The following is a 15,074-nucleotide window of genomic DNA, read 5'->3' as shown; positions in this document are numbered from 1 at the left end:
TCTAATGTGGAGGGTTTAGGTTTTGTCGTAGCTAAAACAGAATGGTAGACATTGTTACGTCTTTATCACAAATACATTGTTTAGGCTAGGTTGTAACATAAAAAAAGTTTGTCAACCCCAGTTAACAATCATAATTCCATCACTGGATCATCCCCTTCTTTAGCAGTAACTCAATCTGACAGTAACCAAAATCAGACTTAAGAAAAGATGATATACTGATTTGGTATCCCATTGAACCCGCATTTGAAAGTGAGCATTTGCATAAAATTGGTTACTGGAGAAAGGCATATTGGCCTTCAGTTAAATAACTCTTTGATAGACTGGTCATTTCTGATCCTTATCTGGCATATATTCTGTTTCAATCCTTTACTTCTTTTCGGTAGGATTTGCATGACTTACATATTGGGAAACTCCCTTTTACTATCAGAATAGCAGTATGCCACTTTTACTAATTTGTGTATAGCTCATGCCTAATAAGGAATCAGAAAATGCAATGACCATGTTAGTGGGACAGTTATGGAGAACCTAATTTATGTATAATTTAATTTACTCCGTGTTATAATACTTATATAAATCCATTATTGATGCTATTTACCTTTTTAGTCTGCAAAGGTCTTCCACTGCCTTGCCACTTAGGAAAGTCATTGATGTTACCTTATTCTAGAATAGATAAGCAAATACAATTTTGGCACATAATCATAGATGGACTCCATAAATTTGAGAATCTCAGTACAACAAATATGGAACAATGGTGTAGAGAGACTACCAATTTTGAAAAACATATTTCAGTCTATAGTGAGCATCAATTTAGGACTGGTATGCTGTTGATAAAACAGGGTAATCCTAAAGTGGCAAATCAATGAATCTAGCTCTAAGATGGGTGCGCATCGCTGATCTGCAGTGACATGCACCAGAAACTGCCGAGCACAGAAGGTAATCTGGGTCACTCTTCACAACCAAAAGGTTCCTGGAGAAATATTTCTGACAGCTTTGGGAGGAACTTTACATATAATGTTGAGATCACATTCAGACATCCAGGTCAGGATGTGCTCAATTTTGGCACTATTTTATAAAGGGCTCCATTGAACACAGAGCCTTATGTAAAATACTTATAAGGACATACAGGATTGGGTCCTGTGACAGGAAAAAGAAACAGATACCCTTCTAGGTTCCCTTTCACTGTAGTGCAGCAAAGGAGAATGAGACAGAGGGTTTGTACAGCTCACAGCAAAACCTGAGCTAAAATAAACAGATCCCTTGCACTCAGTTGAAGGGGGAAGGGAGGATTTTTCTTCCAACACAAGCATTGCAGCAGCATCCCAGCTGACAAAGAAGTACATGTGTTACCTTTTTTTTCTGGAGGAATAATCTTGTGGAACATTAATGACTAATTTGTTTGGCTGACGTCTGCCCACAAAGAATAACAAAGTGGACCTTTTGCCTTGAAGATGATCAGTATGGCAAAAACCATTTTTACAGAGAGCTACATGAAACCCTCAGCAGATACTAAGCCAACTCTCACTGCAGCAAGAACCTTGGATCATCATCAGTGCTGTTTATAATATTGATAATTATTACCATTGTGTTAAATATCCCAGTGATACTGCATAAAAACTGATGAATTAATGTGGATACTCAGTAACAATATATATAGGATTTTACAGGCAAGGATATTGTAATCCGTTGGGTTGGTCGTGAGCCCTTGGGCCCTGGCCGAGGCCAGCAGAGCGCCGACCCAAGCCAAGGGGAGACCGACCCACCACCACACACCCCAGCTACACAATACTCCTAAGCTACCCCTCCCCACAGTCCCTCAGGAAGAAGGGAAATAGGCATACAGGCGGGCCTCGCGGCCAAACCGGAACCCACGCACACAGAGCCACTCGTGCGGGCCTCACGGCCAAACGGGAACCCAGACACACACAGGGAGGGGTGAAAGAACCCAGAGGGCCCCCGGGACCCCAAGATGCCAGACATGCGCTGAACACCAGCAATAGGGCAGAGGGAGAAACAAAGGACCAGAGCGGGCCATGCCCACCCAGGGGACTAGCGCAGGACAGGGGAACTAACACAGCAACCCCCCCCCCCAGGGTAGGAAGCCCCAGGCAGAAGCCAGTGGAACCAGACACAAAAGGAAGGCAGAAAGCCTTAGCCTCAAACCCACTGTAGACAGAGGCACATAGAACACAAAGGGTTAAGATTGTAGAGCCAGCAGAGAGTTCCATAAATCAACAATCAGAGAGAAGGCTTCCCTTCCCGAGAGGGAGCAGGGCCGATAGAACAAACACACTGGCAGAGGCAGGAACACAATACACACAGTACACAAAAGGTTAAACTCACTGAGCCAGCAGGCCGGGACACTGGGAAGAGAAATCCTTAAAACTAACAAACAAAGGAGATAACGCTCTCACTCAGCCCCCAGCCCTGCAATGCCCAGGCCCCACTAAACAAACGAGCAGCTGACCCTGATTACAGAGCTACGCACACACACACAGCAGCAGCTAACCCAGAGGGAAGGAAAAGAAAACTCTAACACAAACACAGATCCCTGTCAGAACCCAGAGCACGTTCTGAGAGAAACCTATCAGGCTTTCCACTTACCACCAAGTGTAAGTAACGCAAAAGCAGAGGAACTCTTCAGCTGCAGGCTAAAGTACTATCCCCTGACGTCAGCACAAACCCTGGCAGCCAATCAGAAGAGACGCCCCCCCCCCCTCAGCCAAACCGGCAGAATCATAACAGATATCTGCATAGTTGTCCCAGTGGAACAGACCCGCTCTACATTGATACCCCATTGCCAGGGCACGAGACTATGTGTAAAGCTGACAGTCCCCATTCACTGCCTCCCCTATAGGTGCTTCCACCATTCATATCCATGTTCCCTTCTTCCAGGAAAGTCTTTCAATTTCTGGCACTCAAAAAAGTATGATGCAGAAGTAGAAGATCAGAACCCATGCAGTCAAACAGACACACACACACACAGCAAGAGTGGCGTAAGGATAATGGAAAGATTATGGTGAACATAAGTACATAAGTAATGCCACACTGGGAAAAGACCAAAGGTCCATCGAGCCCAGCATCTGTCCACAACAGCGGCCAATCCAGGCCAAGGGCACCTGGCGAGCTTCCCAAACGTACAAAATTCTATACATGTTATTCCTGGAATTGTGGATTTTTCCCAAGTCCATTTAGTAGTGGTTTATGGACTTGTCCTTTAGGAAACCGCCTAACCCCCTTTTAAACTCTGCTAAGCTAACCGCCTTCACCACGTTCTACGGCAACAAATTCCAGAGTTTAATTAAGCGTTGGGTGACGAAACATTTTCTCCGATTTGTTTTAAATTTACTACACTGTAGTTTCATCGCATGCCCCCTAGTCCTAGTATTTTTGGAAAGCGTGAACAGACGCTTCACATCCACCTGTTCCACTCCACTCAATATTTTATATACCTCTATCATGTCTCCCTTCAGCCATCTCTTCTCCAAGCTGAAAAGCCCTAGCCTCCTTAGTCTTTCTTCATAGGGAAGTCGTCCCATCCCCGCTATCATTTTAGTCGCCCTTGCAGAACCTTTTCCAATTCTACTATATCTTTCATGAGCTGCAGCAACCAGAATTGAACACAGTACTCAAGGTGCGGTCACACCATGGAGCGATACAACGGCATTATAACATCCTCACACATGTTTTCCATACCTTTCCTAATAATACCCAACATTCTATTCGCTTTCCTAGCCGCAGCAGCACACTGGGCAGAAGGTTTCAGTGTATTATCGACGACGACACCCAGATCCCTTTCTTGGTCCGTAACCCCTAACGTGGAACCTTGCATGACGTAGCTATAATTCGGGTTCTTTTCCCCACATGCATCACCTTGCACTTGCTCACATTAAACGTCATCTGCCATTTAGCCGCCCAGTCTCCCAGTATCCAAGACTTGACAAGGGCCATGTTTCAGCCTAATAGGCCTGCATCAGGAGTCTTCAAAGGATAAATCTGAAACTGATCATTCCTTCACTGAAGTGTAAATAAAACAGGAGTGCCTTTATAGCTCAATACGGTCCCGGCTGTCTGCCAGAATTCGCCTCACATCTGGCAATGTCAGTCCAGTATTTGCAATAAAACATCAAAAAAGATCCTAAGAACAAGTAACCTTGTCTATCTTCATCTGCACAAACGCTAGCCACAACTATAATAGCTTGTTTTCCCCAGGTGGCCATTCCTCTTCCCAGGCCGAGGCCTTCTTGCAAGGCAGGGACCAACCTGGTTCATTTAAGGCTCCTTGGACTTGCAGAGTGAGTCCCTGAAGCTCCCACCCCACAAACTGTATATCCATTTGCCATCCTGGAGGATGCCCAGGAACCTGTAAGAAGACAAGGGCCTTTTGCAGACCCACTGCTCATTTCCCTCAGCAGCTTACTCAAAATCATTGGACCACCCAGATCATTGATGTGCCCTGCATCTGTAGGCATGCCCAGCTCTCCTGGAGGCATCTCCTCATCTGGAACCAAACCCGACAGTGCAGTGTGCACCTGTAGGAGGCATACAGCTGGTCACCAAAATGACTGTGGCTCCCTCCAGCAGGAAAGTCACAGGGACTGCTGGAGACATGGTCTTTGATGTCCTCCAAATGCTCAGAGCAATGGCAAAATTATTATCAGACTGACCAACTGTGTTTCCATTGCAGGTGGAGCAGAAAGAGTCAACAGCGCTAGAGACGTGGTGGTTAATGCAAGTCTCATACCTCTGCCAGGTGTACTTTTTGTGAGAACCCTGAACTAGCACTAGCACTGCTGTAAGAGATTCTCTGTTGTCTCCCCCATAGCCACTTCTGAAAAGCCTTAGCATTCTCCCCCTTAGGCCTCTCCCTTTCTTTACCTTTAATTAGTTTTCTACCTTTTTAAAAACATTATAAGGCAGAGAAGATAAGTGTTCTTACTGAAGGCAAAGATACAGCAGAGAATCAAAATGAAATCGGGAGTGGGGGAAGACATTGGGAATCATACATACAGGTTCCTATTTACCCTCCCTCCCACCTAGCAGTGTCCCTGCAGGAGAAAGACCTGTAGGTTGGACCCGACACCAGGGCTCCTACAAGCTCAATTAAGGTAGTTTTTAGACCGATCCCTAACAGCTCAGTTCAAGGCACTGTTCAACTTCCGGGCTACAGGTCTTAACCTGTACCCCAGAGAGCCAGGCCACGCAGAAATCTTGCTGAACCAAACCAAGCTGCAACCATCTGCTGGAGATAGAGAATACTGGAAGATCTAGGGCTGCATCAATTCATATACTAGGGGTGCATCACTGAAGTCAGCATTTTTTGTCTCCATCTGCTATCTGGGGAGCACAACCCACATGTCTGGATTGGTTTATCAAGGAAAATACATTAATACCTCTACAACAAGGCTTAATGGAAACTGAGTTAATTATCAAAACTTAATGTTCTACTCTTTCATTTAGGAAACACAGTTAACTGATAAAGCATTGTATGGTGAAATTTGAAGTCTGATGTTAACAAGCTTTCCCAGTTTTCCTTACTTACCCCTAAATCTCGGGAGTTGTCCACATGAATAGAGACATAGCGAGCATTAATTCCTTTAACACAATTAATTGTGATGCTCTTGGTTTGTTTTTGTCCTCGTCTCCAGACTCCCAGAATGTTTCTGTAGATCCATCAGTCAGACTACCTATCATTGCAGGTCGACTGGATGTTTTAATGTCAACTATGGTGGTCAGGTCCTTTAGAGAGGTTACCATGCAAAGTTCCTGTAGAAAAAAAAAATGAATACTATGGTTCTGATAATGGAGACCTTTTCAGTATCTCCATATATGTATATTATTAATTTCTTTAGCGATAAAACAGGCTACATGTTTGCAGAAAATATTATGCTATAGAGCTAGCTACAGCAAAGGCTTGATTCATCAATAGCTTTTCCCCAAAGATAAAGAGAATGGAAAAGGTGTTAGTGAATCAGGTCCTAAATGTATTTTGATTTAAATTATGTCTGAGCTACTTCTATTTCATACAATTCACAAACATTTATATTTATAACCATTTCCATTCTTAAGTGTGGCTAAGGTTCCACCTGTTACTCTGGTAATACAGTTGTAAATAATGACTCTGGAAAAATTAGTTAATTACATGACAAATTTCTTTCCTTTAGTCCCAAAGGATCAGTCTAGACAAATGGGTTGTGACCATCCACCAGCAGGTGGAGATAGAGAACTCTTGAGTTGTGCCTCATAAGCTCCTGAACTTAGCAACCAAGCCAGTATTCGATAACAAAACAATGAAAGAGGAGTTTCCAGAGAGAAAAAAATTCCAGCCTCTTGATAAAAAAATAACTATGAATAAAGGTAAAACTTGCGCCTTAAGAATAATGGAACCAGAACAATACAAACACCCACAATTACACAGAACCCAGAAAAACCGAAAACATCACAGAAGGGGGGGCTATGGACTGATCCTTTGGGACTAAAGGAAAGAAAATTATTAGGTAATTAAATAATTTTTCCTTCCACAAGGGGATAGCATGAAAAGATCTGCTAGTGGCTTTGAAAATTCTAGCTTGTAGCCACGGAAAATGGTAACAAAGGCCCACTGGTCTGCAGTAATGGTGGTCCACTCCTTGTGAAAGTGGGAAAGACACCCACCAGTGTATATGTATAAGGAGTGATCCTCGATCCCATCATTGCAAGGGCAGCAAAGAGGGAGAGGTTCTTGAGGAAGCGGAAAAGGGAAGGTGTAGCCTAACAGAATTGATTTTTAAACCTGACTCAGATATAGAAGGTGCTCAAGCAGTTTTTGTGTGGGACAGAAAAAAGGGTCTAAGGTCTTTCCATCACACCAGATGGCAAACCTCCTCCACTTAAAACTGTAAGACCTTCTAGTGGAATCTTTCCTGGAAGCTAGTAAGACTGTGAAACACAGTCAGGCAAATACAAAGAAGCAAGGGTTATCCTTTCAACATCCAAACTGTAAATGCAAGAGTCTTGATGCCAGAATACAACAAAGTTCCCTAAGCTCACATGATCAGTTGGCAAGACAATTGACTGGTTCAGATGGAACTCCGACACCACCTTGGGCAAGAACTTAGGGTGAGTGCGGAGAACTACTCTGTTATGATGAAATTTAGTATATGGAGCATGGGCTACCAAGACTTGGAGCTCACTGACTCTACGAGCTGAAGTAACAGCCCAAGAAAATGACCTTCCAGGTCAAGTACTTCAGATGGCAGAAATTCAGTGGCTCAAAAGGTTTCATCAGCTGGGTGAGAACGACATTGAGATCCCATGACACTGGTGGAGGTTTGACAGGGGGCTTTGACAAAAGCAAACCTCTCATGAAGCGAACAACTAAAGGCTGTCCAGAGAGAGGCTTCTACACGGTGATGAGAAGCACTAATCGCACTAAGCTGAACTTTTACGGAGTTGGTCTTAAGACCAGACTCAGACAAGTGCAGAACATATTCAAGCAGGGTCTGTATAGGACAAAGCGAGGGTCTAGGGCCTTGCTGTCACACCATACGGCAATCCTCCCCCATTTAAAAGAGTAACTCTTTTTAGTGAAATCTTTCCTGGAAGCAAGCAAGATTCGGGAGACACCCTCCGACAGACCCAAGGAGGCAAAGTCTACGCTCGCAACATCCAGGCTGAGAGAGCCAGGGATCGAGGTTGGGATGCAGAAGCGCCCCCTCGTTCTGAGTAATGAGGGTGGGAAAACACTCCAATCTCCACGGTTCTTCGGAGGACAACTCCAGAAGAAGCGGGAACCAAATCTGACGTGGCCAGAAGGGAGCGATCAGAATCATGGTTCCATGATTCTGCTTGAGTTTCAGCAAAGTCTTCCCCACCAAAGGTATGGGAAGATATGCATACAGGAGGCCCTTGCCCCAATGTAGGAGAAAGGCATCCGACGCTAGCCTGCCGTGGGCCTGAAGTCTGGAACACAACTGAGGGTCTTTGTGATTGGTCTGAGTGGCAAAAAGATCCACCGAGGGGGTGCCCCACGCTCGGACGATCTTGCGTACCACGCCCGAGCTGAGCGACCACTCGTGAGGTTGCATGATCCTGCTCAATCTGTCGGCCAGACTGTTGTTTACGCCCGCCAGATAGGTGGCTTGGAGAAACATGCCATGCCGGTGAGCCCAATGCCACATCTGAACGGCTTCCTGACACAGGGGGAGAGATCCGGTGCCCCCTTGATTGTTGATGTAGTACATGGCAACCTGATTGTCTGTCTGAATTTGAATGATTTGATAGGACAGCCGATCTCTGAAAGCCTTTAGCGTGTTCCAGACCGCTCTCAACTCCAGGAGGTTGATCTGAAGACTGGTTTCCTGGAGGGACCAAGCTCCTTGAGTGTGGAGCCCACCGACATGAGCTCCCCACCCCAGAAGAGACACATCCGTTGTCAGCACCTTTTGAGGCTGAGGAATTTGAAAGGGACGTCCCACGATCAAATTGGATCGAACTGTCCACAAATAGAGGGAATGAGAAACTCTGTGGACAGCTGGATTGCATCCTCCAGATCCCCCGCCTAATACAACTGGGAAGCTAGGGTCCATTGAGCTGATCTCATGTGCAGGCGGGCCATGGCAGTCACATAAACTGTGGAAGCCATATGGCCCAACAATCTCAACATCTGCCGAGCTGTGATCTGCCCTTGCTTCGGGGAGGTAGGCGTGAGTCATCTTGGAATCCAACAGCTCCTATGAATTCTAGTTGTTGGACTGGAAGAAGATGGGACTTTGGTAATTGATAACAAACCTGAGTAGCTCCAGGAGTTTGAGAGTCATCTGCATGGACTGCTGAGCTCCTGTCTCGGAAGTGCTCTTTACCAGCCAATCGTCGAGATAAGGGAAGACGTGCACTCCCAGCTTGCATAGAGACGCTGCCACTACCCCCAGGCATTTGGTGAACACCTGGGGCACGGAGGCGAGACCAAAGGGCAGTGCACAATACTGAAAGTGCTGTGTTCCGAGATGGAATCGAAGATACTGCCTGTGAGCTGGCAGTATCGGAATATGTGTATAAGCATCCTTCAAGTCCAGAGAGCATAGCCAATCGTTTTCCTGAATCATGGAAAGAAGGGTGCCCAGGGAAAGCATCCTGAACTTTTCTCGAATCAGATATTTGTTCAGGGCCCGTAGGTCTAGGATGGGACGCATCCCCCTGTTTTCTTTTGCACAAGGAAGTATATGGAATAGAATCCCAGCCCTTCTTGCCCCGGTGGAACGGGCTTGACTGCACTGGTGCTGAGAAGGGCAAAGAGTTCCTCTGCAAGTACCTGCCTGTGCTGGAAGCTGAAGGACTGAGCTCCTGGTGGACAATTTGTAGGTTTGGACATCAAATTGAGGGAGTATCCTAGCCGGACTATTTGGAGAACCCACTGATCGGAGGTTACAAGAGGCCACCGTTTGGTGAAAAAAGTTTAACCTCCCTCCGACTGGTAGATCGTCCGGCACAGACACTTTTATGTCGGCTATGCTTGCCTGGAGCCAGTCAAAAGCCCGTCCCTTGCTTTTGCTGGGGAGCTGCAGGGGCCTGTTGAGGCGCACGCTGTTGACGTGAATGAGCGCGCTGGGGCTTAGCCTGAGCAGGCTGGGGGAAGGAGGATTATACCTGCGCTTATTGTAAGCGTAGGGAGCATTCCTCCGACCCCCATAAAAACATCTACCTGAAGAGGTAGATGCTGAAGGCGTCCGGTGGGAGAGTTTGTCGAATGCGGTGTCCCGCTGATGGAGCTGTTCTACCACCTGTTCGACCTTCTCACCAAAAATGTCATCCCCCTGGCAAGGAGTGTCTGCAATCCGCTGCTGGACATGATTCTCCAGGTCAGAGGCACGCAGCCATGAGAGTCTGTGCATCTCTATACCTTGAGCGGCGGCCCTAGACGCAACATCAAAAGTGTCATAAGCACCCCTGGACAGGAATTTACGACACGCCTTCAGCTGCCTGACCACCTCCTGAAAAGGCTTGGCCTGCTCCGAAGGGAGCTGATCGACCAAGTCCGTCAGTTGCTTCACATTATTCTGCATATGGATGCTCGTGTAGAGCTGGTAGGATTGGATCTTGGCCACGAGCATAGAGGAATGATAGGGCTTCCTCCCAAAAGAGTCCAGAGTTCTAGACTCTCGCCCCGGGGGCGCCGAGGCATAATCCCTAGAACTCTTGGCGCTCTTGAGAGCGGAATCCACAACTCCAGAGTCATGAGGCAACTGGGTCTTCATCAAAACCGGGTCCCCGTGAATCCGGTACTGGGACTCAACTTTCTTAGGGATGGTGGGATTAGTAAATGGTTTCATCCAGTCCGCCATCAATGTCTGCTTTAAGGACATTATATAGGGGAACAGTGATGACTCTTTAGGTGGTGAAGGATAGTCCAGGATCTCGAACATCTCAGCCCTGGGCTCATCCTCAGTGACCACTGGGAAGGAATGGCCATAGACATTTCCCGACAAAAGATGAGTAAGACAAACTCTCGGGGGGAAAAGCTTTCTCTCTGGTGAAGGAGTAGGATCAGAAGGAAGACCACAAGACTCCTCATCCGAGAAATATCTTGGGTCCTCATCTGCCTCCCACGAGGCCTCTCCCTCGGTATCAGACACGATCTCTCTGACCGCAGTCTGAAGCCGGGCCCGTCTCGACGCCGAGGAACGATGACCTCGATGACGGGGAAGCCACTTGGGTGGCGGCCGACACGGCACAGAAGGCCTCACCATGGACGGGGAGCCAGCCGCCGCATCTATTGACGGTACCGCAGGCGCAAGCACTACCAGTACCGGAACAGACGATCGCAGCAGCCTTTCCAGGATCCCTGGAAGAATGGCTTTGAGGCGCTCTTCAAGAGTGGCTGTGGAGAAAGGCTGGGGAGTCGGTACAGGAGTCAAAGCCCGAATCTGCTGAGGAGGCAGAGGCGGTACCGGGCTGTCTGGAGAAGTGCGCATCGACACCTCCTGAATGAAGGGTGAGTGGTCCTCCCGGCGTCGACGATTTACGGGTGCCAAATCCTTTGGCGTCCCGAAGTTCTTGGTACCGTGGCGGGAGGGCAACCGATGCCGATGCTTCTTCGCCTTGGCTCGAAGCACGTCTCGGTACCCCCCGGTACCAACGAGGAAGACGTTGAATCCAAAAGTCTCCTCGGGGTCGGGTCCGAAGAAGATCGGTCCCGATGGGCCCGCACCGCAGGGGACCTAGAGGCAGGTGGAGACCCACTCGATGGCCCACTGCTACCAATGTGAGATGGTCTCTGGACAGCCATTACCTGCGCTCTGGACGTCGATGAACTCTCTGGTGCCGACATCGACACCGCCGATCTCAGTACTGTTGCCGACGTCGATGCCAAAGGACCGGGCGAAGCGTGGAACAGGCGCTCCCACTGAGCTAATCTCAACGCTTGTGTCCGCTTTTTAAGGCCGCGACACAAAGTACAAGCAACGGGGCGGTGACTCACCCCAAGACACTGAATACACGAAGCGTGTGAATCAGTGACTGAGATGGCCCAGCTGCACCGAGTGCACTTCTTGAAGCTGCTGGCGATCTTCGATGACATTGACGGAAAAATCGCGGCGGTGAAATCAAAAGACGCGATGGCGCCAAAAAGAAGGGGGAAAAAAGCAAAACCCCGTACGGGCGCCAACAGGGCCGCACACATGAAACAAACAAAAAAAACTACCGCAAACTAAAGAGAAGGGCAGCTAAGATGAACTTTACTTTACTTTAAAAAAAAAAAAAGAAACAAGCGAGCAAACCCGCAAAACTAAGAAAAAAGACGGCAAAAAACCGTAAGGGCTCTCTCTTGAGGAGCAGAGTAACCGAAAAACAGCCACCCTGACCGCGGGAAAAAAAGAGACTGAGGGGCACGTTCACGACAGGCGGGAAGATGGCCGCGCATGCGCGGTGCGCTCACTCATGCGCACAGGGCTCTAGCAAACTTTGTTGCTAGGTAGAATTCCGGTCCTGGGGCTGCCATCGGACGTCAACCCATCAGTGAGAATAAGCAGCCTACTTGTCCTCAGAGAAAAAAAGTTATGCAAAAGAGGGGGGTAGGGTTAGTGCTGCCTCTGGGGAAGGAGGGCTAGGAAAAAGTGCTGCCTGTAAGGTGTGGGGGGAAGGGATGGAAAAGTGCTGCCTGTTTTTTTTTTTTTTTTGGGGGGGGGGGGGGTATTTTTTTCTATGTGGCATGGTATGGAGAGTTGCTGATAAGGAAGGAGAAAGAGCTGGGATTTGGAGAAAGTGAACAGAGATGGTGCTGTGTCAGGCTTAAGGATAGTGCACTCTCCCCTTGCTAATTTGTGTGAATGTGGGGGACATGAGAGAAATTTCCCCATTAGTCTGGGGGGTGGGGGTTGAAGAACCATAATGAATATGTATGAAACGATGAAACTACACCCATAGCTCCAGGCTTAAGGAGGACTTGGTGCTGGTGTTCCATCTGCCATGGGTGGGCTCTGGTGGGATCACATGGCTCAAACAGGTACGCAACTGCAAGTATGTAACAGCAAAGAAAGACCCTCCAGTCAATATAGGAGGAAGGTGTCCAAGGCTAGCTTGCCGCTTGTTTCTATACTGGAATAGAAGTGAGGTACCTTCCTGTTTTGAGGAGTGGCAAAAAGACTATTGAGAAAGTGGCCCATTCTCAAAATCCTCAGAGGCCCTTCGTCATCTTATCCAAGGCCCACTTCATGTGCTTGTACTATATGACTCAGCTTGTCTGCCAGGCAGTTGTAATTTCCTGCCAATTAAGTGGACCTGAAGGCCATTTTATGAGACATGGCCCAATTCCTCATTCTGAGAGACTCCTGACACAGGAAGTATGACCCTGTTCCTCCATCATTACTTGATTTTCTGTTTGTATCAACACAAGTTTGTTGCCAACTGGTCTCTGAAATACAGCTTTCCAGATGGTTCTCAATACCAGGAAATTTATCTGATTGCTTCTTCTGGGTGGACCGCAACTCTTGAGTGTGAAAGCCATCTACAAGGGCTCCACTGCTCAGCTTGGAAGCATCTGTCATTAGCACTTTTTGAATCTGAAATGATACGTCTTTTGTCAAAATCCGACGGAACCATTAAACAGGACAGAGTGCTAAAGGAGCTCTGGGATAGATATGGTGTCCTACAATCTGTGAGTGGCCTGTGTCCACTGTGTATGAAGGTTCATTGAGATCATCTCATCTTGAGATGTGACAGGGGTGTTACATGTATCGCTGAGGCCATGTGGCCCAATATCCTCAACTTGTTCCAAGCTTATTTCTGCTGACATCTTTAGATTTCAACCGCACCAGATGCTAGACTGGTGATCCTTTGAGGTGGTATAAAGGCTTTCACCTGAATCATGGTCTAGCAGATCTCCTATGGATTCTAATTTGGTGACAGGCGTAGTTGGGACTTAGGATAGTGTATGACAATCCCAGTAATTCTAGAACTCAGATGATTGTGAGCACTGATCCTTTTGCCTCTTCTCAAGATATATTCTTGACCAGCCAATCATCCAAATAGGAGGATATGTACGCTGCCATTCTCGGTAGATATGCACAAGGCATTTCATGAATATCCAAGGAGCAGATGTGAAAAGTCAAAAAGGCAATATGCAAAAGTGATAGCAGTGTTTAACTACGTGAGACACCTCCTGAGACTGGGACATAACTCTATGTGAGTGTAAGCATCTTTTAAGTCCAGAATACAGTCTCACAAAAAGGAATTAGGTGCTTTTTGAAAACTATCCTGAATTTTTTTCTCTTAAGAAAAACTTGCTCAGGGTCCTTAGATCCAGGGTGGGACAGAATTCTTTAACTTCTGTTTTTTATGATTAGAAAATACTTGAGAGTAAAATCCCTGCTCTTTTGTCCCTGGTAGAATGGGTTCAACTGCCTGAGCGCTCTGATCACTATGGTCTCAGTGGGAAATCTGATGCGTTTCAAATAGATGTAGATGGTATTCTTAGCTGCATGATTTCTAGACACCACTAATTGAAGGTCATATGTGGCCAGTAATTTACAAACAACCTTAGCCTCCTACTACAAGACTGCCCAGCATGGATACTGAAACACTGGTACAGTCTCACGGAGGCAGTCAAAACGCTGGTGGCTATATCAGGGGAATTCAACATTTGTGGCAAAACCCAGCATCAGCCCTTGCTCCTGAGAGCCAGTCTCCTCTTCACATGCCTTGCCCAACTTACAAGGCACGCAGCGGTTGGAAGGTCCCTCAGCAGGCTTTGCAGTGGGAGCCCCTCTTAACCGCTTCAGTGAGGGCTGCCATTGCCCAGTCATGCCCCTTATATGGGTTTTATAGCAGCTTGGCAAGAGCCCCTCCCTCCAAAAGGAAAACTCATAGATGCGCCCTGTTCGCCACTCTGGATAAAAATCAGGAGAGAGACTTACAGCTCCTGTGCTCCACTGGCCCAGCTCCAATCATTGCATCAACACAAGCCACTCCCACTGAAAGACAGAATGGCTCACTAGCATCAGCTGTTTCCCTTAAATCAGCCTCTCATTATTTATTTTCTTGCTGCCAGTTTAAACTAGCTGCTGAGCCTTGCTGAACATCAACTGGGGGGCAGGGGTGTAGCAGGGGCTTCAGGAGGCAGTGCCCTGGAATCACCTGGGATGACCTCCTATGAAGGCAGAAGCCTGACTAGCTCAACTGGGAGCCAGTGACCAACTGGACCAGGAACGGCCTAACAAGAGCTCAGGGTTTGAAGCTACGTCCTTCCACCTGTTGAAGCTTCCTGGCTAGGGTTATATGCTTCAGCTCACTTCTGAGTTCTCAATGGACGATGACTAACCCGCAAGTTCTGGAACAGTGTAAGGACGATATGGAAAGATATGTTTTGCTGGAGGTGTGTGCGAGGGGGTGGATGCATGTGTGCGGTAGGACAGAGGTGGCCATGAAGTACAAACTACATAACCTTTAGCAAATTAAGACTTACCTGATTTATAGCTTCAAATCCGGACTGGATACTGATGTTAAAACTCTCCTCACTATCTCCATCATCAGACTTGGAAAGAATATTATTAATGTGGTGGAAGACATTGCTTTGATGCAGGAACTGGTGGTCGGACTGCTTAAAC

General features: G+C 47.2%; 1 protein-coding gene and 1 long non-coding RNA gene across 2 annotated transcripts in view; both read right to left on the bottom strand.

The window, feature by feature from the left end:
• Positions 1–15,074, bottom strand: part of MYCBP2 (MYC binding protein 2) — a 937,772-nt gene that overhangs the window by 208,081 nt on the left and 714,617 nt on the right.
• LOC115468683 lies at positions 600–15,069 on the bottom strand. The gene is made up of 3 exons (XR_003941902.1): positions 14,933–15,069; positions 5,540–5,763; positions 600–660 (listed from the first exon to the last, which is right to left on the bottom strand). It is a non-coding gene; the product is annotated as an uncharacterized LOC115468683 (long non-coding RNA).

Source organism: Microcaecilia unicolor, chromosome 4, assembly GCF_901765095.1.
Source record: "Microcaecilia unicolor chromosome 4, aMicUni1.1, whole genome shotgun sequence".
Classification (NCBI taxonomy): domain Eukaryota; kingdom Metazoa; phylum Chordata; class Amphibia; order Gymnophiona; family Siphonopidae; genus Microcaecilia; species Microcaecilia unicolor.
This window is presented reverse-complemented; position numbering and strand designations above follow the sequence as displayed.